Below are 27,088 nucleotides of genomic sequence, written 5' to 3'. Positions count from 1 at the left end.
TCCATCATACCTTCTGTATAACAGACTGAAATGAGCAATTCAAGCCAGATCAACCACTCCTTGGCTTGGAACTTACAAGAAGATAAGGAGAATTCTCTGCAGAACCTATCCCACTACCACAGCTAACAACAGCATCCGGTCTCCTAAGGCAGCCCCTCCAGTAAGAGCCCAGGCCAGACCCCACCACGCCCCATAATGGGAACTTTGCTGACAAATGTTTCTCACCTGAACCCAATCCGTTTACAGGGCATTACACAGAGCTACGAATGTATTCCATATGTGCTTCATCTCTGAAATTCTGAGGCCCCAGCCCCAAATCAAAATCTTATTACTACTATTGTTGTTGTTATTTAACATTTGTTCTTTTTTACAGTGCAAAGTACAGTGTAATCATTTCATTACTATCTTATCATCTGGAGCCCAGTTCACTGCAGAGACTAGAAATAGAGGTGAGTTGGAGAAATATATTGGCATTGTTGTAGCTTGATATTATTCCCCCACCCAACTCATCCACCCATCCTTGCCATCCAAACGGAGGGATTGGTCAAAGATCCATGTGAGATTTTGTTAAAAGAGCTGACCACGTGCATGACAATAATAGTTACTTAATGCAGCAAAAGCAGAGAGAGAGCTCTGATCCTTCTACAGAGTGTGGGAATCTGTGGTACTTACACCTTCAGGCCCCAGTGAGGAATGATTATGAGAAGAAGCACAGAAAGCTCTCGTTCTCTCTTGTGGAGAATGTTTGCAAGTTGGGGAAAATGATGGTCCGTGAGTCTGCGCCTGTTGGAAGGACAAGGATAATCACCTAGGTGATTTCTGAAGGGCAGTGGACCATTTACAGCATTATCCCTGTTTCTAAAATTCTAAGCAAATACACCTTCCCCACTCCCACCTCTGCTCTAGCACCCTCAGGTCAAGTTCACAGGCCCACCAGTGACTTGAGCATTTCCAATCATTTTGATGGTGACCTAAGCAAAAAGGACGTGGAAGGTGAGTTGTCTGCCTGTAAAATGGGAGGCAATGTCTTTTACGGCTCAAAGGAGCAGATCCATACTTGGGGGTGAGCCCTCCCCTGCACACACCCATGTCCACCACACATCTTCAGTATGGCTCAGAATCAGTACTTCTGTGAAGGCTGATGCTCTGGAAGCATGCCTGGGGGGTGCACTGCTTAAATCAAATATTAGCAGCTTTCCTAAAGCGCTAAAAAAATGTGAACATATAGCCTTTTCTCAATTTGTAGGCATTTCTTCCATAAATTTCTGATCCGCCCTTAATGCCTGTTACCACTTGCCTTTTAGCCAGAGAGAGCGTAAGACACAATAAATGAATGAGTAGAAACTATTAATGAGAAAACTCAAAAGCAAACACTCACACATCCTTCAACAGTTTGCTTTCTCCTGGCCTGGGCTGCTTATGTTTGTGGTTTAATACGATCATTTCTTTCCTGGGGAAATTGTTCCTTTCTCATCTGAGGGGATTCAATAGATCATATTTTATGGCATTCTGAAAAAAGCCTCATGACTCTCAGGCCCCAGCCTCCAACCCCGGTAGGCTCCATGACAAGGCACTGCGGAAGGGGATTTTGAGTCAGGTCTGGTTCCCACCCCTGGGCAGTTTCTTTAACTCACCTGACTTCTCCAAGCTTCAGTTTCCACATGAGTAAAAGAGAAATAACAGTAAGCACTTCATGGGGAAACATGCTGAGGACTAAACGTGATCGTGTATGTATCCTGCCTGGCATGAGGTAGGCACTCAGTACACTTAGTGATTGTTATTCCCAGGACTAAATGAGCAAACATTTTAAATATATCTAGCTCAATTCCTCACACTTGCAAGATGATCCACAAATGCCCTTCCTTTCACTTTCCTTCCAATCACTCTCCAAATATCCCAGAGGGCTGTTACTCCATAACAGACCTCTCTGAGCTGCAGGAAGACATATCTGCCCCTGCTTCACACCACTTGGCCTCAAGGCTGTGTGTAAGCTCCTGCCCAGAGCCACCAGCTGACAATAGCCACCAACAGCCCCCAGAAAGCCCCAGGGATCTGAGGCTTAGGCGAAAATGAAGCCAGAGAGAGAGGGAAGGTATCTGTACACCTACAACCAAAGAGGGTCTCTCCTGCCCAGGCCAAGCCCTGCGGTTCCCCCAAAGTAAAGAGGCCAGAGCTCTCCAGATGCAGTCCACCCTGGCCCCAGGGTCACCCTCTCACAGCTTTGCCTGCACCAGGCCCAGGAGTTTTAATCAAATGCAAAAAAATGTAAATAGTTCTCCTTAAACAAAGAACAAGTCTTCTCCATACAGAAAGAGCTAATCCCTTGGAGATGCACAGCCTGGTGCTTCATCACAAGGTGTTAATCAGTTGGCAGAAGAATGCTGATGGGAAAGGCTCTTCTTGAAAAGAGAAGAAAAGTTGGCCAAGCCCCAGCCCCCTCCCCAAAGTGGCTCCACTTTTGGCTCCCTTAAGGTGAATTTAATTGTTTAAACAAGATTAAACAAGCATGGAATTTGAGAGGGAGAAGGAAGAAAAAAAATTTTTTAGAAGGGCAAGAGAATTTTTCTTCCCAAAAGACACAAAACAAATCTAAACTGTAAGAACAGCTTTAGCTCTTAGCAGCTAAAAAATAAACAAATAAATCTTCCAGGCTGAAAGTGTTCAGGGGAAATTAATTTCCTGGGGTCAATGTAATGCAGAGGAATTACAAAGGAAAAATGAACCCAGAGTCACCACCTTCACTTTGCTTTAGGAAAAAGAAACACATAGAAAACTTTCCAGCCCTAATGCATTTCTGCTTAGAACACCAGCACCAGCCACTATAACGTAAGAAAACCATGTGCTCTGTTAGACCCCTGAGAGTCTCACAATAGATCCACATAGAAGGATTCAGGGTCAGACTCCTGATTCATACATTCATCAATTTAGTCATCCAACAAACATTCTGTGGACATCTACTCATTGCCAGGTACCATGCTAGGCATTGAAGTTCCAACCAGGAGCCAGACAGAAATGGTGCCTTCCTTCAAGAAGCTTGAAGACTCGTGGGGCAGGAGGCTTGTAAACCTGCCATATTAGGTGCTGTGCAAACAGAGAGGAAACATGATTGGTTCTGCCCAAAGGCGTTGAGGTAACAGACTCCCTCAGATGAAAGGTGACATTTGCCGGGACCTAAAGAAGGAGTAGGAGTTCTTTAGGAAGAAGAGAATCAGGAGCTTTTTTTTTTTTTTTTTTTTAAACATCTTTATTGGGGTATAATTGCTTTACAATGGTGTGTTAGTTTCTGCTTTATAACAAAGTGAATCAGCTATACATATACATACATCCCCATATGCCTCCCTCTTTGCGTCTCCCTCCCACCCTCCCTATCCCCCCACCCCGTGGTCACAAAGCTTGAGGACACGGGGAGGGGGAAGGGTAAGCTGGGACAAAGTGAGAGAGTGGCATGGACATATATACACTACCAAATGTAAAATAGATAGCTAGTGGGAAGCAGAAGCTTTTTTTAAAATTTAATTTTATTAATTTATTTGGCCGCTTTGGGTCTTCATTGCTGCGTGCACGCTTTCTCTAGCTGTGGCGAGTGGGGGCCACTCTTCATTGCACTGCACGGGCTTCTCATTGCAGTGGCTTCTCTTGTTGCGAAGCACGGGATCTAGACGCGCGGGCTTCAGTAGTTGTGGCTCACGGGCTCAGTAGTTGTGGCTCGTGGGCTCTAGAGCACAGGCTCAGTAGTTGTGGCGCATGGGCTTAGTTGCTCCTGCGGCATGTGGGATCCTCCCAGAGCAGGGATCAAACCCGTGTCCCATGCATTGGCAGGCGATTCTTAACCACTGTGCCACCAGGGAAGTCCCCGAAGCAGGAGCTTTTTAAGTGAGGCAGAGAGGTGTCCCCGGGCATTCTATGTGCTGGGGACCTAGCTGGGAAGGAAAGACAGCTGTGTCTTGATTGCCAAAGCTTTATTTACCATTCTCCAGAGCTCCAGGTCTGCCCTGTGGGTATTGGAGCTTCTCAGAAGGCAGAATGACATCATGAAGAGAACACTGGATTAAGAGCCAAGAAACCAAGGAATCTGCCATTTCCTAGCTCTGTGATCTTGGGCAAGGGACTGCCCTGCTCAGGGTCTCGCCTTCTTCCTCTGTCAAATGAGAGAACCGAGCTGAATGATTTTTTTATTCCATGAGAGGCAAGTGAAACAATTTGAGGATAGAAGTGTGGTTTCAAAGCAGACTATGAGGATGTCTGCTGGGGGAGGCCCCACATCCTTAGGCTTTTTGATTAACTGCATCTGGCCACGCACATCATATACACGTATTCACATGCGTGCACACGCTATCACACCCCTCCGAGCCATCCTCCACTTGCTCACCAAAAGGTGATAGGATTGAAATGCTTCTGGGATCCACAGTCCCTGTAGTATAAAGCTAAAAGTCCTCAGCATGGAAGAGAAAGACCTTCATAACTCTGCAGTCTCATATCACAAACTTTATAACTAGGTGTTCAGGCCCTGGCCATGCCGCTGTCTCCCTGGCCCCAACTCCCCTACTACATCGTGTAACCTTCACACATCTGCTCCTTGGCCCGTGGGGCTTTGTCTGCCTGGAACGCCCTTTCCCTCCCCTTGCTCACTTGGCAAACCCCTATTCACCCTTTAAAACTTGCTCTAGAATGACCTTCCTTAGCAAAGCTTGTCCTCATCTCCCATCAGCCCTCCTCGTGCATACTTCTCTCCATGCCTGGGACACCGGATGTAGCCACTGACTTATGTGACTCTCCCCCACAGAAGGTAAATTTCTCGAGAACAAGGACTGTGTCTCAGTGACTCTTGTACCCCAGATCCTAGGACTGTACATGGACACAGACTGTCTGCAGCAGATGTTTGTGAAGCTGACCACTTGCATTTTATTAAGTCTTCTGATTGTGACCCCTCAATAGTGTTTTGGGAACCAGGGTCTCCTAGAGCTAAATTAGCTGCCAGAAAAGAACTGTCCAGCATAGACTGGAGGACTGTCATCTCCTTGTAAATTCCCAACTTTTCATGAACTCCACACCAGACTGTGGGAGGACAGGTACAAAGATGGGCTTCTCAAACTTGCCCAGCAATGTCATTTTCATGAAGTTATAGACTCAGAATTGAAAGGAATCCTAGAAGCCACTGCAAACTTCAACCAGGGCAGAGCATCTCAACACGGCAACCCTGACCATTGCTCATCCAAATTCAGTGGGACTCACCACAGCATGAGGGAGCCTATCCTATTCTTGACTGTTAGAAAATGCTTCCTCATTTTACCCAGATAATCCCAGCGTTCCCTGTGCTCTTGTCTCAATAATGTCTCATTCTAATTAAACAGTCTAACAACCAAGAATAGGTGAAGACGCAATTCAAAAATGTCCTGGTGGGGCTTCCCTGGTGGCTCAGTGGTTGAGAGTCCGCCTGCCGATGCAGGGGACACGGGTTCGTGCCCCGGTCCGGGAAGATCTCACATGCCGCGGAGCGGTTGGGCCCGTGAGCCATGGCCTCTAAGCCTGCGCGTCCGGAGCCTGTGCTCCGCAACGGGAGACGCCACAACAGTGAGAGGCCTGCGTACTGCAAAAAAAAAAAAAAAAAAAAAAGTCCTGGAATTTCTCAAATATTATTAAAAGGCAATCAAATAATAAACTACAGACAACTTCTCACAATCCTCTTTCCCCATATTTCTCTTTTGACCTTCTACTCAGTTGCAGAGATTCCCCAAACTTTCCCTCTTTTAATCATTTCCAACCAAGCCTGCAAGCAGACAGCAGTCTCTTTCCACAGGGCTCCACCACCACTTCCTCTCTGATTGTACAACTATAGTGGATAATCTTAGCCTTTCTAGCTTTTTAAAATTTCTGTTATTTTCTCCCTTACCTCACTCCCCAGATTCTGCACTACAAAAGAAGGCCCAGGGGCTTCCTTGGTATTGAAAACCGATTTTTTATTCTTTTATTATACGTTGGTGGGAACAGAAGCACCCACATGACAGGAAGCCATCACACTTTCCCTACATCTTTTCTTCTCCTCTCTACACAGCCCCCATTTCTTCATCTGACCCTCAATGGCACAGTTCCCAGAGCTTCACCATTTTTATATTATTCTTGGATAATTCCCATTCTCTTTAAAAAGATGTGCGCATAACTGAACACAATAATTCAAGCGTGCTTTCACAACACAAAGCACTGTGAAACTTTCCATGAGGAAGAAACTTTACTAATGAAGCTAAGGAATGCATTACTTTTACAACATTTTCTACAAAATGAAAGTACAACCCAGTTCAAAACTGGACACACTTCCAGAGGTGGCCACTACACTCCGTAGGTGAGGTGTGATGTAAGTGGCACACGGATGGATGTGTGCCTTCGCATGTCAAGCCGGGGCTGAGCACTCACAGGCAAGCCCGTGAACGGTGTGATTTGAGGGGCTCTGAGGGCATCCCCACCTCTCCCACCAAATATGTCCCACCACCAGCACACATAACATGTTACTCAAAGGCATTAAAAGCAGTTGTTAAGACGCAGCTGTGTCACCAGGAAGATGATACTCTCAGAACTTGTTATTTATCAGTGTCTTAGCTCGAGTTGAGATTTTATTGGCTACCGCTAAAGGAAGTACGGAAAGGTGTGGATTTGCCGCAGTGTAAGGTGGTGTACGTCCAGGGGGAGCACGAGGTGAGGCAGGCGTAATGAGAAGAAATAAAGGATACATCTAAAGGGAATGACAGGAGCCTCGTAAGGGGACAGCACAGCCCACAGGGAGCACTCAGTGGCCAGGCTTGTAGCTCGCAATGAGAAGCCGCCCGAGGAGGAGCCCTACTTGGCTCGGCCTCCAGCGAAGCACACGGCGAGGGTGCCCTCTAGTGGCAGGAACAAGCGCTCACCGCCCCTCACGTCTGTGTGGAGCCGCACGGATTTCAATGTTCCGTTAGGCTCCACACTCGTTCATTCAACAAATATTGGTTGGATTCCCATTACGTGCTGAACACCACGACAGACACTAGGGAGACGTGTGGCTAAGACATGATCGCTCTCTCAAGAGGGTTTCAGCCTGGTTGAGGAAGTCCCACTAGTCGTGGTAGATGTGTGTGTCAAGGACGGTGGGCGTGCAGAGGCAGAAGTGGTGGGTCAGGAAGGTCTTCCCAAGAGAGGTGACCCTCCAGCCAAGATGTTTGCCGGACAGATAAGTGGGAGACAGACCTTCCAGACAGAATAGCACAAACTTGAAGTGTTCTCACCCCATCTGGGAGAGAGGGGGAAGATGGGGTCATGGCCAGAGAGCTAGCTGGGGGGGAGTAAATTGGGTCAGATCATGGAGGGTTTGGCCTCCATCCTGAAGGTGAAAGAAGCCACGGAGGCACAAATCTGTTTTACAGATTTAAAAGGATTTCTCTGGCAAAGGGAACAGAAGCTGAACTGCATACAAAAAACCTGAGGGTCTAAATTGAGGATCAAGATGGCAAGGAGGAAGAGATGTGAAGCCAAGAGGGTCTCCAGGCCCGGGTTACAGATTGGGTGTGGAGGCTAAAGGAAATAGGGGAATCTAGACTAATTCCTAGCCTCAGGCTTGGGAGGCTAACTTGATAGTGATGTCATTCATCAAACCAGAAATTAAGAGAAGGAGCTGATGAAGAAGAAAGACAGTGAGCTCAATTCTGAGCACGTAGGATTGGATGTGCCTGAGGGACAACCAAGAGGAAATTTCTGGGAGGTGACTGTTAGCTGACTATTTAGTCTGGAGCTCTGGGAACTAATGTGGGGTTATGAGCAATGTCTGGCATTGGAAGAGAAAATGTCTTTTAAGGTGAGTACTCAGTATGAAGAGAGAAAAAAGCTGAGGGCAGGCCCTTAGGGAAAGCTAATTTTTAAGGGGCAGGCAGAAGAACAGCTGCCCCCCACAGAGACTAAGAGGAAAGACTGAGGTGGAAGGAGAACCAGAAATGAACTGAAGCCATGGAAGAGAGCTTCAAGAAGGGTGTGGTCAACCTCCTCCAATGAGTACCAAGACTACAAGCCTTGCAGTAAGTTGAAGAGTATGTGGAGCTGAGAAAAGGAGTGTGGGTTTTACAGACACTTAGCTTCATGGCCTCTTCGATGTGGATTCTGAAAATATCAGTCTTTCCTTTCTTTCTACCACTCAGCATCCAGGACTATCCAGGTAAAAAATTTCTTGGGGAATGCAAACCCTTGGTTTGATAACACCCATCACAGGACTGTGATAAGAATTCAATAAAATCATTTACGAAGAGCACCTAGAAATTGCCCAGCACACAGTAGACACTCAAAGCTAGCTCCCTCCTGTACTGTGATAACATAACTAGGAAAGTAAATCCAACAGGATACAGACCTACGTTAGGTCAGCTGGTGTCTAGGCTGACTGGATCATGGCTCCCACCACTGAACGGGGTAACCGAGAGTGGGCTCAGGTCAAGTGGACATAATCTCCACCAAGTGGGCATTGTGGTGCCTCATGTGTTCAGTGAGGGGGTCAGAAATTGGATCCTGAGATTTAGATCCATTCTGACCTCAATGGCCCATCCCAACAGTGGTATGAGGTAGCTATTGCCATTATTCCCTGTTTACAGATGAGGACATTGGGCTTATAAAGAGTATGTAATTCTCCCAGTGCCACACATGCTTTCTTAGGAAACAGTGTCTGTTTTTAAACTAAGTCATCTCCTATGTCCCATCTGAAGATTTAGGAGGACCAGAGAGGAACAGGTACACCCACACCCATTAACTGCGCTGGACACCCTGAGTCAAAGGCCAATTTTTTCTCAGCTCTGCAGCTAGTTCATTATCTCGTGTTTATGAAGCTCCTCTCACTGCTCAAGGCCTCAGTTTCTCCATCTGGAAATGGGATGAAATAGTCCTGTGCTTCCCCCCTCCCTTTAAGGATTGGCCGTGCTGAGATCATGTCTGATTGTTGGCTTGGGCAGAGGGAAGCCCAGTCCTCCTCCTCACTTCAAGGGGACGTGCACATTCAAAAGTCCAGACCAAGGGCATAGCGCCTGCCTGATCACATCACTCATGCCTGCGGCCTAGGACAAATGGGAACTTGAGGGTTTCAACAACGGTTCTCCAAAATCAGCAGCAAGTAAATAAAAGCTCAATTCCAATGATAAACCTTCAAAAGGAAAGGTGCCAGGTCAACTGGCCAAGGCTCAGCTAAACTCCGGTGAGGTCTGCGTGTCACCGTGTGAATCTCAGGACCTGAGTTCTTTACTCTGCCATCATCCCTAACCTTATCCCTTCCTCTGACTTTAATCTGGTCCCAAGTCCGAGTTCTGAACCCAAACAAAGAAGGTGGGGCATCTTTATTGGATATAGTGTAAAGAAATCTCTTTATGGGGTTCCTCTAACATCTCACACCTATGGCTTATCAATTTCATATATTCTTCAACTCTCCCACCAAGTCCTCCTTTCCTTTCACCCACTCTCACTGTCCCTTGCCCTCCTCCTACCCTAGCATCTACACACACAGACACACACACACACACACACATATGCACACACGCACATACATGTGCACATACATGCATACACGCCTCTAGACATTCCAAGCTGTGGAAGGGAGTGAGCCATCCTGAGGCTATCTCAGCACCTCAGCCTGCAGAAGTGACACTCATGTGCCTGGAATGCTCCCTGGCCACCTCTTCACTGAGCCCATCCCTTTCTCCAGTCTACCTGCTCCTGAGAACCCACTTCCTCTAGAAGGTCTTCTTACATTAATCACGTAAGAGCAGTTCCCCTGCTCCACCCTGCCTCAATCTGTACCTTAAAGCTGTTCCCACAAGCTACTTTCTAACCTCAGTTATTCACTCACTGCTTTTTCTAACCTTCAAAGTACTCTTAACCTTTACGTGTAGTTGATGTTTATTCTCTACTGGCAAGTTATGTAACTTCCTGATGCCTTCCCATGGTCATGTGTGTGTCCATGCTTATCTGTCAACATCGCAGGGAGGGTGAGTTCTCTGTGCAGCACCACATAGGCATAATAAGGAATTTGTGAAGATGAAGACAGTGATGATCACATTCGACAATTATTCATTGAGCTCCTATTTGCTCATCAGTGTGCTAATTTTGTTGGGATTGGGGTTGGGGTATGAGAAAACCATGAAAAACTATAAAGCACAGGCCTTACAAGAAGAAAATAATATCAGTTCCTCACTTAGCACCATAATTCAGAGTTCAAAAGCTTTCTCAAACATTGGCATTTGATCCCTGTCCCTTTAAGATAGCCTGGTGTGATATCATTGTTCCCACTTTACAGTTCAGAGATGTTCGTGCCTTGCCAAAGGTCACACAGCACAGAGTGCCAGAACAGGGAATCCTGACCCTGGATCCAGGGTTCAGGGAAGCAGAGGAACCAATAAACCCCCAAACACAAACCTCTAAGGGCAACAGGCAAAATTGTAGGTGATGAGTACCAAAAGGATATGTACAGATGACACACGTTGAAGGTATCTGAAGAATTAACATGAGGGAGAGTTGGCCACAGTGGAGGGTCTCGGGGCGGACAAGACAAACACCGCCTAGAAATGGCCTCTAGGGACAGCACTGAGCTGCTTCCCATCAGGCCACATGTCCTCCACTCTGGGACAGCATCACGCTGCCCACATCGGACGCAGAGAACAGCATTAGCATTCTCCAATAAGTCATTTTCTGGGCACAAGTATTAGGAAATAGTTTGACTTTAAATGACATCTACATCCTGAAGGAAACTAAAATTGGCAGCTTCCATTGCCATGACCCATTAGTTCTTCCAACTGGACTCCCCAGGACGGGACGCTTGGCTCCCCTTGCTGATCCAGCCCATGTCCCACCGCTTGGCACTCCCCACAGCCCGGCCGCTCCACACTCACAGAACTTCCATATCGAAACTGAGCCTGCAAGTCCATTTAAATTAAGATACACGTGTATGCACACGTGAGTATGTGTGTATGTGCACCCATGGCCATTCCACCGATCCTCATTCCCCAGGTGTCTAAGATGTTATTTAGGCTAATGTATCTTTCGTTTGCATGAGCCTAAGATTGACCAATGTCTCCTCTGGTCGTGGGGATTTCCGGGCAGAGCCATGGACACAGGGACCCAGGGAAGCCAAGCAGCCTGGCATCGGGGTGGGCGCAGCACCTGGAGGTTGGTTCTGGATCTGCAGCAGCCCTGGGGCCCTCAACAGCAGAGTCTGTACATCTCCCATCTAACTTTCCACCATTAACATGGCTGCACTTCCTTCCGTATCTTCCTCTCGCCTCTCGCTGAGCAGCTCTCTGATTCCCGAAGCTGAGCTTTTCCCCCCCTCACGGCTCCTGCTCGTCGGAGCACCTGCTTCTCTCGAATGCAGGCTCGCATTCAGCCAGCCTGGCCGCCCTCCCCTTGCATGTCGTGAATCTGCAGCTTCAGCTCCCGTGGCTATTTCATCCTCTCGGTGTTTTCTGGTTCAGAACAGTTAGAGGGGCATCTCACTTGGCCTGGCTCACCACTTCAAACAACCAAGTCACTGACAGGCCCATGGGTTAGTCGCACTTAGGGCAGATGCCCTGTCCGATCAGGAGCCAGGCTGGTGCACAACTGAAAGCTTTGAGTCGCTCACACTCACCTCGCCTTTCCCCCAAACAGGTGACCGGAAGCCAGGCCCTTTGTATCTCACACCCGGGACTCCCAGTAGCCCCTCAGCCGAATCCCTGCTTCCCACACTGAGCCAGGATTTAAACCATGGTTTTGCCAAGAATGTGTTTCTTTATAAATCTTTATTCTCTGGTGCTTCTGTTTGTCTATTTCCATTGTTTAGTTGACTCATCAACCGACTGCAAAATCCTCAAGGCCAGGGAGGACCTCACCTTTCCTGTGAATGACGAAACACTGAGTATAACATGCCACTCGTGCCAGAGGCGTGAACGAACCATCACATTAATTAATTTAGGGAGAAAAAAAAGACTGACCTGCTGAGCATCACTGTCTAAGGCAGTTAGCCTTCAGATCCCTGGACAAGGGCCATGTTCCTCTGCACAGTTCTGGCTTCAGGGCCCACAGCTCTGCTTCCCCAGGCCCTTCAGGCTGGAGGCAACTAACCCTCAGCTACCCCAGACACCCAGGCCTGGAGGGTCTGAGGAAAAGTCTTCCCTGTCTTTTAGATTATGCTGCTTAGAGCCCACATGGAAAATGAGCCATTTATTTGATTACTGGAACTCAAGCCAAGCCCAGAAAAAAGGGGGTCAGGAGCACATTAAAAAAAAGAATGTCTCGGAAGGGGTTGGAGGGTGGCAAAGAGAAGGCAATCCTAAGAAGTTCTTCAGTTCAATCCACAGCGGGGCCTGTGTTCTAGGCCTGGTCCTGTGGCTACCCCAGCTGTGTGTCCTTAGGCAGTCTAATCAACTGTGACCTTCACCTCGTTAGTCCTTCCTTCCTCCCAGGGTTACTGTGAAAGTCAAATGTAATCATAAATATAAGACAGGTGTCATTAGCATCATCACCATCACGAGGCAGATAATTGTGCCCAGTGTGGCTCGGAGTCCCTCGGGGTTCTGCTATCCAGGACAGACACACTCACCCAGACATACATGCCGGAAACACAGACAGTGGGGAGAAATCAAAACAAGATGCAAACACTCCTGTGTGTATATAATCATGTATCAAATGAAGCTAAGTGGTTGTTTATTTTTAAATGCAGGATTGTTTACAGTGTGGAGCCCATACCCTAAGCACATGATTGACTTGAAATGAAGAGAAGAGAATAGTAGTAAACTGCCATCCCAGTTCCAGGTCGTTTCATTTCTTCCTCACAGCAGCCTTGATATTACTACCTTCTTTTCTGCAGAGAAGGAAACCAAGTATGTACGCGAACTGGGACTTGAACTCCAAAGCTGATACTTGTTCACTCCAAATGGCTTCCCCCTTGAACCTCAGGTTAGGAAGCTTAGAGATGACCCAGGCCAATCACCCTTCAGAGCAGTCATGAAAATCACAGCTGGTTTCTCTGATGGTGGGCAGCTCGCTGGGTCCCGGACCTGGGACCATCAGAAAGGTGGCTGACCACTAGTGCTGCGGAGGGACAACATCCGCTCCTAGAGAATCTTCCTTGACAGCTGCACAGAAAGGGACACACATCAGTGCCCAGAGAAACCTTAACAACCTAACTGATTTTCACAATTGTCCTTCAAATGCCAGGCAGCAAGTTCTGTTTTATGAATGTAAAGAACAGAACATCAGTGACATCAATGCTTAAACAAAAGGTACATGGGAAAGGACTAGTGAGCCAGCACTGCAGGACCTAATAGTCTCAAGAAAAGCCAAAGGAAGGCTGTTGACTTGTGAATCAGTTTCCATGTCAGGGCCTTGGCAGGATGGAACCACCCACACTCATGGACTGGACTTCTGGACCTTCAAAGATCCTAGAGCCCAAGCCCCTGCTCTTCTCTCCATGAAATCAGGGGTCCTGGGGTCAGAATGGGCACTTCATGGCGAGGAAGGCATAAAGTGGGAGTCCAAGAGGATGGTGGAAAAGCCAGACAAAGAAGTTGGTAAGGCGTAGCGGGTAGCACTTCATGCCAGGCCGAAGGACTCTCAATCCAGATGTGGCCCTGTGTCTGTATGTTCCTGCTGTTTAAAATCAGCAAATCCATTCTTATGGAGTTGGCTTATTTTTGCTTGGTGGACCAGCACCTCATGCTTTTCAAACATGTGGAAAATAGGGAGGAGATATGGGGATATATGCATATGTATATGTATATGGGGATATACGTATATATATAGCTGTATACATCACTTTGTTATAAAGCAGAAACTAACACACCATTGTAAGGCAATTTTACTCCAATAAAGATGTTAAGAAAAAAAACATGTGGAAAATAATGAAAATGGCTTTACTAACCGGGGTGACTTTGCATCACAGCTTCCCCTGAGAAGACAGGAAACAAGTGGGGGCCCATTCAGGACCAAGCTGCAGGACAGTTATCCCATCCAAGAACCTGGCAGGCCTGCTCAGGCCCCCAGCCTGCTCCTCTCCAGTGACCCAGGGAGAGGAAATTTCCATCAAAGCAAGGCCTGACTCAACCTGTCCCAAGCAAACCAGACACCAGCCACCAAACTGCCAGCACAAGAGTTTCCATATTGAGAGGCTTCCAGGAAAGCCCCATAAAACCTTTACTGTAAATTCAATAAACTGGATTTCCAACATGGTGGTTGGGCTTAGGAAGCCTGGAGCCACACTGCCACCTTCCACCCCCTCTGCCATCTGCACACACACAGAAGTAAGCACTCCAGCCCGGACAGAAATGCAGCCCCACCCTCAGCCCCATGCCAGTCCTCCCATTCCCAGGGAGCTTCTACATGTTCTCTCCACACCACCAGCGCCACTGGACCAGCTCAGGCCAGGATGCAGAGGAGCCTTGTCCACAGAACCTCCAGACGGACGATGCTTAGCCAACCACAGGGTGTGAAAAACAAGCCCTCCAAGGCCCTTGAGCATCCCAGGGGTTTCAGGGACTCAGCTCCTTGACACTTGTCGGAGCCCATCACCTGCGTTTCTGTGCCCCATGCCATTAGTCCCATCAAGGACACCCAGCTACTAAGACCACAAAAAGGAAATACACACACACCCCAACATTCAATCTAGATCCAGAAGACATTTGACTCAGGATGATGGAGTCACAGCATTTCTCCCTTTCTTGGTCAAAAACCTCAGCCCCTCACCCTGATCCTCGGCTGAATGCCTCACACTCTGCCCCCAGCACTGAGACACAGGAATTTCTCCCACACCTTTCACTTTCTTACCCAAGCCCCAGCCTCACTCTGGAGTCCCAGGGCTGAGTCATTCAGGGCGTCAAACACGCATCTGTGTGCAACCTGGCCTGTGCTCTGTGTCAAGATACAGAGGCAAAAGCAGGCCTTGAGCTTTCAGCCTGCACTTGGCCTGCTGTTCCAGGGCAAGGTGGGTATCAGGAAAGGTCACGGCAGAGTATGCGCTGGGAAACATGGCTGAGTGGACCAGGACGAAGACCCTCGGCAGGGCCTAGGAAGTTTGTGTTTCAACAGAAAGTACAGCAAGCACCTCAAAACTTTGGAATGGGAAAGGACTTAGAGGTTACCCAACTCCACACTTGCATTGTGCAGGTGAGGAAACTGAGGCACAGGGAGGTGAAGTGCCTTGCCCAAGGTCACACATTCATTCTTTCACACAATCAGTAAGCCGACTACGGGTCAGGTGCAATGCCACAGGAGGTCAGCCTCCTGAGTACGGAGCACTCACTCCCCAGCACTTCCTGCTTCTGAAATAACAATAGCCGGGGCCCACAGAGCGTCTAGGGCACAAGGTTGTGAGGCACGTCATGGCCTAGCGTGAGGACACTGGATTCACGGAAGACTGAGGTCTACGTGGCCCTAGGAAGATGGCCTCCCTTAACTTTATCTCTTCTTTGGTGCCATACGTCCAGTAATATCCGTATCTCTTCCCCACTTCCTCATTTGCTGCAGTGTCAAATGAGATCATATGTAAAACCGTGAACCCCTATATAAGGGAGGAAGTGAGGAAGAGATAACAGAGAGTTAGGTTAGCACTGGGAGGCTTGGGCAACCCCAGCGTCCATGAGGAAACTGATGCGATTTCCAGGTCCCCACTGAGCACCTGGGTGATTCTCCACAGACAGGTACCCTGCCTGGCCCACCCGCTAAACCAGTGATGTCTGAGGCAGTTTCTCAGGAAGCCGAGACTTCCCAGCATGATCCACACCCCTGACTCCTTCCTAGAGCGGGCAGAAAGTGAAAGGCATACTGTGCATTTCTCCTCCTCCGGGCAACACGGTTTCACATTCCTTCCTGCCTCTTCGCATGAGGACCTCGGAATCTTCTCTGCAAGCCTGTCTAGAACACTTCCCGCCCCTGCTCAGACACTTGGGCTGTGGATATTTTCCACATTTTTTTTAAACTGTTTTTTTGGGAAACTATTTTCCTCCAGCCCTGGACCAAGGACAAACCAATCAGAGCTTGCACTTGTGAGTCCAGAGTGCAGCCAGACATTTGCAGGGCACCAGCACTGCCTGTACTTTTCCATGAATGGAGGGAGGGGGCCGCAGCAGGGTCGGCTTCCCCGGGAACGCTGCCTGGTGGCCTGGCATCCTGGGGATTTTCCCAGTTGGCTTTGGGGAAGTTACTCCAACCTGATCCAGTCCAGCTGTGGCGGACGCCCTGATGGGTGTGAGCATTCAGACTTTCATCCCTGATTTTTTTTGTTGTTGTTTGTTTGTTTGTTTGTTTATTTTTGTCTGCATTGGGTCTTTGTTGCTGCGTGCGGGCTTTCTCTAGTTGCGGCGAGCAGGGACTACTCTTCGTTGCGGTGCACGGGCTTCTTATTGCAGTGGCTTCTCTTTGTTGCGGAGCACGGGCTCTAGGCACGCAGGCTTCAGTAGTTTTGGCATGCGGGCTCAGTAGTTGTGGCTCGTGCGCTCAGTAGTTGTGGCTCACGCAGCCCTGATTTTTAAACAGGAGGCGGTCCTGATTCCCCCAAACCAGCTTCCTCTCCCTGCTGGATCTTCATGGTAGTTCTTCAGCCTGGGTTATTATCTGCACATCTTAAATACCCCAGGCTTTAGGGCTGGCTGGCCCCACCAGTAACCTGTGCTCATACCTTAGGCCAGCCCCAACCTAGCATGAGATGGAGAGTGAACTTCTGCCGCCAACAAGACAGACTGATGATAGAGGGTTTGGAGGGGACATAGGCTGTATGAAGAAGTGGTTAAACACATGGAATTTGGGGTCTGACATACTCAAGTTCAACTGGCTCTGCCACTTTCTAGATGTTGTCACTTCTTTGGGTTTCAGTTCCCTCACCAGTGAAAGAGCTAATATGACTTGCCTCAGAGAACAGGAGGAGATAGGATAAATAAATTTAAGCAATATATATAAAAAGTACTTATCGCTGGGCCTGATACAGAATTGGTGATGTACTGCAATTGTGAACAAGAGGGGGAGGCTGAAGCATATGACATACCCACCCTCTCACACCAGAATTATGATCTAGTGAAAGCAGAGGGGAAGATGAGGATGAGGGAGGCACACAGAACAGTACAGAAGGACAATCTCTCCACTTTAGGAGCTGCACAGGATAGCTGGGGTTTTGTGGCCAAGGCCTGTGGGGAAGAAGAGGTGTAGTCTCTAGTCTGGCTCTTAGAGAACTCAAAGAAACTGGATTTTTCAGTGAGCGCACATGTGGTTCAAAAGCAGCCTTTCAATTTGACAACCTAAACCCATGCCCCAGACACGATCCATCTTGCTGCTGGGCTAATCCCCCTGGAACACGATGGGCTTCTTTCTTTCCATCCCCTTACCCCACTCCTCAGGTTCTCCTACCACTCCCGCCAATGCCCATTTCTTCCTGCAAAACCTTGGAACAAAACTACCACTTGACACACTATTTTTCTTAAGTGCTGGTTGGCAGAACAATATGTGTAGGGTGATCATTCCAGTTATGCTAAAATATAAATATTTATCAATGATTAGAAAACTATATGCCAAGGTTACTACATTCCAAGGTTAACAGTGATTACCTATTGTCTACAGGGGTGGAATTAGAGGTGATTTTTATTTTCGACTTCATGCTTTTCTGTATTTTCCAAATGAACAATTTTAGGTTTTATAATCATAAAATATGGGACTTCCCTGGTGGCGCAGTGGTTAAGAATCTGCCTGCCAATGCAGGGGACACCGGTTGGAGCCCTAAGCCAGGAAGATCCCACATGCTATGTAGCAACTAAGCCCGTGCGCCACAATTACTGAGCCTGCATGCTGCAACTACTGAAGCCCATGTGCCTAGAGCCTGTGCTCCACAACAAGAGAAGCCACTACAATGAGAAGCCCGCACACCACAACGAAGAGTAGCCCCCACTCACTGCAACTAGAGAAAGCCCGCACAGCAACGAAGACCCAACGCAGCCAAAAATAAAAATAATAAATTTATTTTTTAAAACTCATAAAATATAATTTTTTAAGAAAACAAAGTTCATCACTTGCTTTTTTACATGTACATTAAATCATGCACTCTCCTGCTTAAATCTTTTTGATAGTTTCTCATGCACACAGAATAAAATTCAAACTCCTTTCTCATAGCCCACAAGGCTAGACATGACCCAGACCCTCCACATGCCTCCAGCCCCATCTCCTACCTGTTCTTATCCTCACCCACCAGCTCCAGCCTTGATGGCCTCCTCTTCGGTGAGAATCGCAGCTTCACCACTTACTAGCTGTGTGATCTTAGGCAGCTTATTTAACCTCTCTATGCCCTAGTTTCCAATTCTGAAAGAAAAACAAAAGACAATAATAGTTTCGGTATCTATCGGTATCTAATAGTATCTGTACTTTATTTTGTGTTATTGTCGAATAATGTTCCATTGTATGTATATATCTCATTTTATTTATCCATTCATCAGTTCATGGACATTTGGGTTGTTCCCATTTTGGGGGCTATTATGAATAGTACTGCTATATATAAGTATATTTAACATATACTTATATATAACATTCATATATAAGTTTTTGTGTGGACATATATTTTCAGTTTTCTTGGGTATATATCCAGGAGTGGAATTGCTTGGTCATACGATAACTCTATGTTTAACTTTTTGAGAAATCACCAAACTGTTTTCCAAAGTGGCTGCACCACTTTACACTCCCACTAACAATGTATGAGGGTTCCAGTTTCTGCACATCCTTGTCAACACTTGCTTTGTCTGCCTTTTTAAAAAGCCATTCTAGTGGGCATGAAATGCTGCTTCATTGTACTTGGATTTTCATTTCCCTAATGACTAATGATTTTGAGCATCTTTTCATGCGCTTTTCATCCATTTGCATATCTTCTTGGAAGAAACGTGTATTCAAATACTTCTACCATTTTCTTGCCTAACTGCTCTGCTAGAGCCTCCAGTACAATATTAAATACAAGTGGAAAGAGTGGAGATCATTGTCTTCTTCCTGATCTTAGGGAAAATGTTTTCAGTCTTTCACTATCAGTGTCATCTTAGCTGTTTTTCATCATGAAAAGCTGTTCAGTTTTGTCAAATGCTTTTCTGCATCTATTAATATAATCATGAGATCTTTGCCCTTTAGTCTATGAATATGGTATACTACATAGATTAATTTTCATATGTTGAATCAACCTTGAATTCCTGGGGTAAATCCTACTTGGTCATGGTGTATAATCATTTTTATGTTTCTGGGTTTGGTTTGCCAATATTTTGTTGAGGATATTTATATCTATATTCATAAGGGATATTGGCCTGTAGCTTTCTTTTCTAGTGATGTCTTTGTCTAGTTTTGGTATCAGGGTAATACTGGCCTTATAATCTGAGTTGGGTGGTACTCCTTTCTCTTCTATTATTTTTAATAGTTTGTGAAGTAGTGGTATTAATTCTTCTTTAAATATGTAGTAGAATTCACCAGTTAAGCCATCTGGGCTTGGGCTCTTTGTGAGATGTTTTTAAATTACTAATTCAATCACCTTACTTGTTACAGGTCTATTCAGATTTTCTATTTATTCTTGAGTCATTTTCAGTAGTCTGTGTCTTTCTAGGAATTTTTCCATTTCATCTAAGTTATTCAATTTATTGGCATACAGTCATTCACAGTTTTCCCTTATAACACTTTTTATTTCTGTAAAGTCAATAGTGATGTCTCCTCTTTCATTCCTGATTTTAGAAATTTGAGTCTTCTTCACTCCCCCCACCCTGCCTTAGTTACTGATCTTTTCAAACAACCTACTTTTGGTTTCATTGGTTTTCTCTGTTTTTCTTCTATTCCCGATTTTATTTCCACTTTAGTATTTATTATTTCCTTCCTTCTGCTAGCTTTGGGTTTAGATTGTTCTTCTTTTCCTAGTTTCTTTAGATGGAAGGTTATGTTATTGATTTGATATCTTAATTCTTTTTTAATATAATTGTTTATAGCTAGAAAGTCCCTTTAAGCACTTCTTTCACTGTAACCCATAAGTTTGAGTACATTGTGTTTTTATTTTCATTTATCTCAAAGAATTTTCTAATTTCTCTTGTGATTTCTTCTTTGACCCACTGGTTATTTATTAGTGTGTATTAATTTCCATATATTTATAAATTTCCCAAATTTGCATCTATTATTGACTTCTAATTTACTTCCATTGTGGTCAGACAATATATTTTGTATTATTTCACTCTTATTAAATTTATTAAGTATTGTTTTATGGTATATCCTAGAGATGTACTATGTGCACTTGAGAAGAATATGTATTCTGTTCTTGTCAGGTGGAGTGCTCTATAGATGGATATCTGTTAGATCAAGTAGGTTTATAATCTTATACAAGTCTTCTGTTTCCTTGTCACTCTTCTGCCTAATTGTTATATGGTATTGAAGTTTCCAATTATTATTTGTTTTTTTAATAGATCTTTATTGGAGTATAATTGCTTCACTATACCGTGTTAGTTTCTGTTGTACAACAAAGCAAATCAGCCATATGAATACACATGTCCCTACATCCCCTCCCTTTTGAGCCTCCCTCCCATCCTCCCTATCCCACCCCTCTAGGTCATCTCAAAGCACAGAGCCAATCTCCCTGTGCTATGCTGCTGCTTCCCACCAGCCAACTATTTTACATTCAGTAGTGTATATATGTCGATGTTACTCTCACTTCGCCCCAGCTTTGCCCTCCCACTCTATGTCATCAAGTCCATTCTCTACCTCTTTATTCCTGCCCTGCAACTAGGTTCATCAGTACCATTTTTTTTTAAGATTCCATATATATGCGTTAGCATACAGTATTTGTTTTGCTCTTTCTGACTTACTTCACCCTGTATGACAGACTCTGGGTCTATCCACCTCACTACAAATAACTCAATTTTGTTTCTTTTTATGGCTGAGTAATATTCCATTGTATATATGTGTCACATCTTCTTTATCCATTCATCTGTCAATGGACACTTAGGTTGCTTCCATGTCCTGGCTATTGTAAATAGTGCTGCAGTGAACATTGTGGTGCATGTCTCTTTTTGAATTATAGTTTTCTCAGGGTATATGCCCAGCAGTGGGATTGCAGGGTCATATGGTAGTTCTATTTTTAGTTTTTTTAAGGAACCTCCATACTGTTTTCCATAGTGGTTGTATCAGTTTACATTGACACAGTGTAAGAGGGTTCCCTTTTCACATCTTTCCAGCATTTATTGTTTCTAGCTTTTTTGATAATGGCCATTCTGACCAGCATGAGGTGATACCTCATTGTAGTTTTGATTTGCATTTCTCTTATAATTAGTGATGTTGAGCATCTTTTCATGTGCCTCTTGGCCATCTGTATGTCTTCCTTGGTGGAATGTCTATTTCAGTCTTCCACCCATTTCTTAACTGGATTGTTTGTTTTTTTGATATTGCGCTCCATGAGCTGTCTGTATATTTTGGAGATTAATCCTTTGTCTGTTGTTTCATTTGCAAATATTTTCTCCCATTCTGAGGGTTGCCTTTTTTTCTTGTTTATTGTTTCCTTTGCTGTGCAAAAGCTTTTAAGTTTAATCAAGTCCCATTTGTCTATTTTTGTTTCTATTTCTGTTACTCTAGGAGTTGGGTCAAAAAAAAATCTTGCTCTAGTTTATGTCAAGGAGTGTTTTCTTGTTCTCCTCTAAAAGTTTTATAGTGTCTGGTCTTACATTTAAGTCTTTAATCCATTTGGAGTTTATTTTTGTGTATGGTGTTAGGGAGTGTTCTAATTTCATTCTTTTACATGGAGCTGTCCAGTTTTCCCAGCACCACTTATTGAAGAGGCTGTCTTTTCTCCATTGTATGTTCTTACCTCCTTTGTCATAAATTAGGTGCCCATATGTGCGTGGGTTTATCTCTAGGCATTCTATCCTGTATATTGTTCTATAATTCTGTTTTTGTGCCAGTACCATACTGTCTTGATTAGTGTAGCTTTGTGGTATAGTTTGAAGTCGGGGAGGCTGATTCCTCCAACTCCGTTTTTCTTTCTCAAGATTGCTTTGGCTGTTTGGGGTCTTTTGTGTTTCCATACAAATTGTAAGATTTTTTGTTCTAATTCTGTGAAGAATGCCATTGGTAGTTTGATAGGGATTGCACTGAATCTGTAGATTGCTTTGTTTAGTATAGTCATTTTCACAATATTGATTTTTCCAATCCATGAAGATGGTATATTTCTCCATCTGTTTATGTCATCTTTGATTTCTTTCATCAGTGTTTTATAGTTTTCTGAGTACAAGTCTTTCACCTCCTTAGGCAGGTTTATTCCTAGGTATTTTATTCTTTTTGTTGCAATGGTAAATTGGAGTGTTTCCTTAATTTCTCTTTCTGATTTTTCATTGTTGGTGTATAGGAATATCAGAGATTTCTGTGCATTAATTTTGTATCCTGCAACTTTACCAAATTCATTGATTAGTTCTAGTAGTTTTCTGGTGGCATCTTTAGGATTTTCTACATATATTATCATGTCATCGGCAAACAGTGACAGTTTTACTTCTTCTTTTCCAATTTGTATTCCTTTTATTTCTTTTTCTTCTCTGATTGCTATGGCTAGGACTTCCAAAGCTATGTTGAATAAGAGTGCCTAGAGTGGACATCCTTGTCTTGTTCCTGATCCTAGTGGAAATGCTTTCAGTTTTTCACCACTGAGTATGATGCTTGCTGTGGGTCTGTCATATATGGCCTTCATAATGCTGAGGTAGGTTCCCTCTATGACCATTTTCTGGAGAGTTTTTATCATAAATCGGTGTTGAAATTTGTCAAAAGCTTTTTCTGCATCTATTGAGATGGTCATATGGTTTTTATTCCTTAATTTGTTAATATGGTGTATCACATTGATTGATTTGCGTATATTGAAGTATCCTTGCATCCTTGGGATAAAGGGATGAGCTTTCCTCACTAAGTCTACTCTGAGTCAGGCAAATCAAGATAAGTGCTATGAATGGGACTTTTCCAGGAAGCTGCCAGACTGGTCAAGTGATGACAATTCTCTATTCATTCATGGAGATGGGGCTTCTTGGGGCACTACAAACCCATTCTGCCCCCTTCAGTGATTGCTAGGCTACTGGTTTTCACAGGTTCCATAGTTCCAAGGCTGTTGGTTTTCAAGGCTACCACAGAGCTGGGGAGAGTGGATGGGAAAACAGCAAGTTAAAATACCACAAAGCTTGCTCTTTTTGCTAAGATGGCTTCTTAAAATTAACAATCATCTAATTGTTACAAGTCTTTTGTTAATTTCCAGAATTCTGAAAAACTGATTCTGGCATTTCTTTTCCAGTGTTCTAGCTGCTTTTATAGAGGAACTGATTTTCAGAGGTCCTTATTCCACCATTCCAAAATGCCTCCTCCCTTATAAGGATTTGAAGGGCATGTCTTGCAGATTCTCTCTGTTAAAAAACAGAGCTTTGTAATATCTCAAAGGCGTTGTTTCAAAGCAGCCTCCTTGGGAGCCCAATGTAGAGAAGACCTTATCTCAAACATCACTGTGGACATGGCTTTTGATTAATGGAGTGGATTATAAACTGATACATAAAAGGCCACAAAGTTTTCAAAGGATTATACCAGTTTCAATTGAGAGAGACAGACAATACAAAATGAAGAGGGCTTTGAACCCCCAAACTTCTATAAGCAGAAGGTAGGCTCAGAAAATCACTCGGCTGTAAACATGAGCTGTTTTACATGTAAAAAGAAGAATGACTCAGAAGGTAAGATCAAAATCCCAAGATCCCAGAGGGGAGAGCCAAGAGTTACGTACAATAATTCCCAGAGAGCAGAATTGAGCCCTAATTATGAAATGAACTTGCAATATACATTCAAATAGATTTCAGAATTACTATGGACCAGTGACTGCTATATGCCTCCTATTTTCCTCTTTATGAACCAAAGGGTCTAGAACATATGCCTAACCTACCATTGTATGTTGCCTATGTGGGGAGCAGAAAACATCTCTTTAGTCCACAGTTCTTCAGATTGAGAAGAATGTACTCAAGTTGATCCTTAAGGACCTCATCAGGGTAGCCTCATTCACATTTGAACCTGATTTAAATGATGAGATCCTGGACTTCAAGCTGATGCTATAATGGGATAAGCCTTGGAAGTCTCAGGGGGTGGGGATGAGTGTATTTTGTGTATGAGAGCGATTTGAATTGCTGTGGCCAGAGGGTAGACTGTGGCAAGTTGTATTTTTCAAAGATAGTCACAACAGTATCTCCCATCCCACATGCTTTTCTTACAATGTTGTCCTGATATTCTTCCCATTGAGTGGTGGTGTCACGTACCTTCCCCCTGAACCTAGGTGGACCTTTGTGTCTGCCTCTATCAATACAGTGAGACAGAAGTAACACTGTCATTTTAAAGGTTAAATCATAAAAAGTTCATGCACTTCTGCCTTGCTCTTCAGGGGCACACACTCTAGGAACCCAGCCACCAGGCTATGAGAAAGTCCAAACTATCCCACACGGAAAGGCCATGTGTAGGTTTTCTGTCCAACAGCCCAGTTCAGATCCTAGCCAACAGCCAGCATCAACCACAAACTATGTGACTCCTGACATCTCCAGATAATTCTAGATCCCAGCTGTTGAATCACCCCAATCTTCAAGTCTTTCCAGCTGAGTCCCCAGATGTTGTGGAGGAGAGACAAGCCATTCCTTCTATGACCTATCCAAATTTCTGACCAACAGAAACCATGAAAGATAACAAAATGATTCTCATTGTTTTAAGCCACTAAACAATGATTTGTTTTACAGCAGTATATAACTGGAACTTAAACCTTGACAGTATGTTTTAAAACCCCATGTGTGGACATTTGAGTTATTTCATTTTTTTTTGCAATTGTGAGCATTGCTGCTATGAACATTTTTTGTACATTTCCCCAGCACACATCTAAAAGAGTGTCTTTTGGGTATATACTTAGGAGTAGAATTGCTGTTCGAATTTACAAGATAATGCCAAATGGTTTTTTCAAAGAGGTTGTACTAAGTTACATTCCACTGACAAGGTATAAGAAATCCTGTTATCTCTCACCTCAGGGCTCTTACAATGGCTATCCCCTCTGCCAGAAATGCTCTTCCCCCGGGCACTGCATAATTCACTCCCTCACGCCCTTCAAATCTTTCTCAAATGTCACTTTCTCAATGAGGTATACCCTGACTTACTCCATTTAAATTGAAATTAACCTCACCAGCCCCACCATCATGCTCAATTATCCTCACCTCTTTCTACATCTCCCTTTCTAGCATACTATATAACTAGCTAATTATTATATTTATTGCTTATTGTCCATCTCCTCCCAGAAGAATGTAAGCCACCACAAGAACTGGCATTTTTGTCTTTTTGTTCACTGCTATGTCCTGAGCACCTAAAAGAGTAACTAGTGCAAAGTAGGGTTGGATGAATTTTTATTGAATAAATGAATGAATGTCTACATCTTTTCCAATGCCCTGTGTTAACAGACTTTGTAATTTTTGCCAATCAATCAGATAAATATTAACTCACTGTTGTCTTAATTTATTTTTTCTTGATAACTAATGAGACTCAATACCTCTCCACATGTTTCTTAGCCATATAAATTTCCTTTTCTGTAAAACCCCTGTTCATGTCATTTATCCCTTTCCTATTGAGTTGTTCGTTCTCCTTTTATTGAATTGCAAGAATTCTGCATGTATAATCTTGATACTGATCCTTTGCAAGTTACATGTATTGCAAATATCTTCGCCCAGTGTACAACTTGTCTTTAAGATGTTTAATAAGCATAAATTCTTTATTTTAATATAATCAACGTTATGGTAAATTCTTTTTATGTCTTGTTTAAGAATAAGCTATTCTCATGCCAGAACATCACTGCTGGGGGGAGGGGGAGAAGTCCTTTCTAAAACTTGCTTTTTAAATAAAAACTTACGTTACTGACCACAGAGAGTCCATGCAGGAAATTTAAGGTATTAAAAAGGACCTCCAGGGACTTCCCTGGTGGCGCAGTGGTTAAGAATCTGCCTGCCAATGCAGGGGACACAGGTTCGAGCCCTGGTCCGGGAAGATCCCACATGCCGCGGAGCAACTGGGCCCGTGCACCACAACTGCTGAGCCTATGCCACAGTTGCTGAAGCCCGCGTGCCTAGAGCCCGTGCTCCACAACAAGACAAGCCACCGCAATGAGAAGCTCACGCACCACAACAAAGAGTGGCCCCCACTCGTCGCAATGAGAGAAAAGCCTGCACGCAGCAACGAAGACCCAACGCAGCCAAAAATAAATAAATTAATTAATTAAATTTTAAAAAAGGACTTCCAGGCCCCTTCAGGGAAAAAAGCCCACCTACCCCCAGACCCAGGCCCCTCTCTTTCACTCAGCCTCTTCACCTTCTCCCCTCTGGCAACATAATGGGAGACAACACCATCAGTCACCCCTAAGAGCTGCCAGGTGGGCAAGAGGTTGTGGGGAAGTGGAAAAGAGCCCAAGGGAAGGGATTGCAGTTTAGAAATACCATCTGGCAGGAGTAGCCTTCTGCCGCCAGAGGACCGGGCAAGTCCCAACAGAGGACTCTAAGGGGCACTTAGAGATGTGAAATGTAGCAAAAGATGATGATAATGATGGGAGGTGGTGGTAATGAACTAAGGAGAGCCCCAGCTAAAGCAGAAACAGCTGCACTTTTTTAAAAAAGAGACACCCTTTCAGATGGGCCCCACTGAGGCAGGGGACAGTAGGGGTAACTTCTGTGCCTCTAAGAGAACCTACGTTGGTTGATCTGCACATCAGCACAGGTTACTGGAAATGAGTGGACATCAAAGGGCAGAGAGGAAGAAGGGAGAAGGCAAGGGGGCTGCTTGAGCCCAAGGCTCTCTGTCACTAGTGTTCACACCTTGACTTTGTCATTCACTGATGATAGGCTTCAAGAGGCCTCCTCAGCTTCACAACACAAAGATAAAACTTATTTTTCCTGAATGGAGGAGAAAAGGGGAAATTTCAAAATATAAACACCAGAAGGTGCCCCTGTCCACCTTCCTAAGATTAGCTCAGCTATCAGTGTATATAACCCTCAGGGATTCTCAGAGTCCCAAGCCCACGACCGAATGAGTCACTAAATCTTATTTCATCAGACTTTGC

The sequence above is a fragment of the Hyperoodon ampullatus genome (assembly GCF_949752795.1).
Source record: "Hyperoodon ampullatus genome assembly, chromosome: 2".
NCBI lineage: Eukaryota > Metazoa > Chordata > Mammalia > Artiodactyla > Ziphiidae > Hyperoodon > Hyperoodon ampullatus.
The sequence above is the reverse complement of the archived record's forward strand: the minus strand, read 5'-3'. Positions refer to the sequence as shown.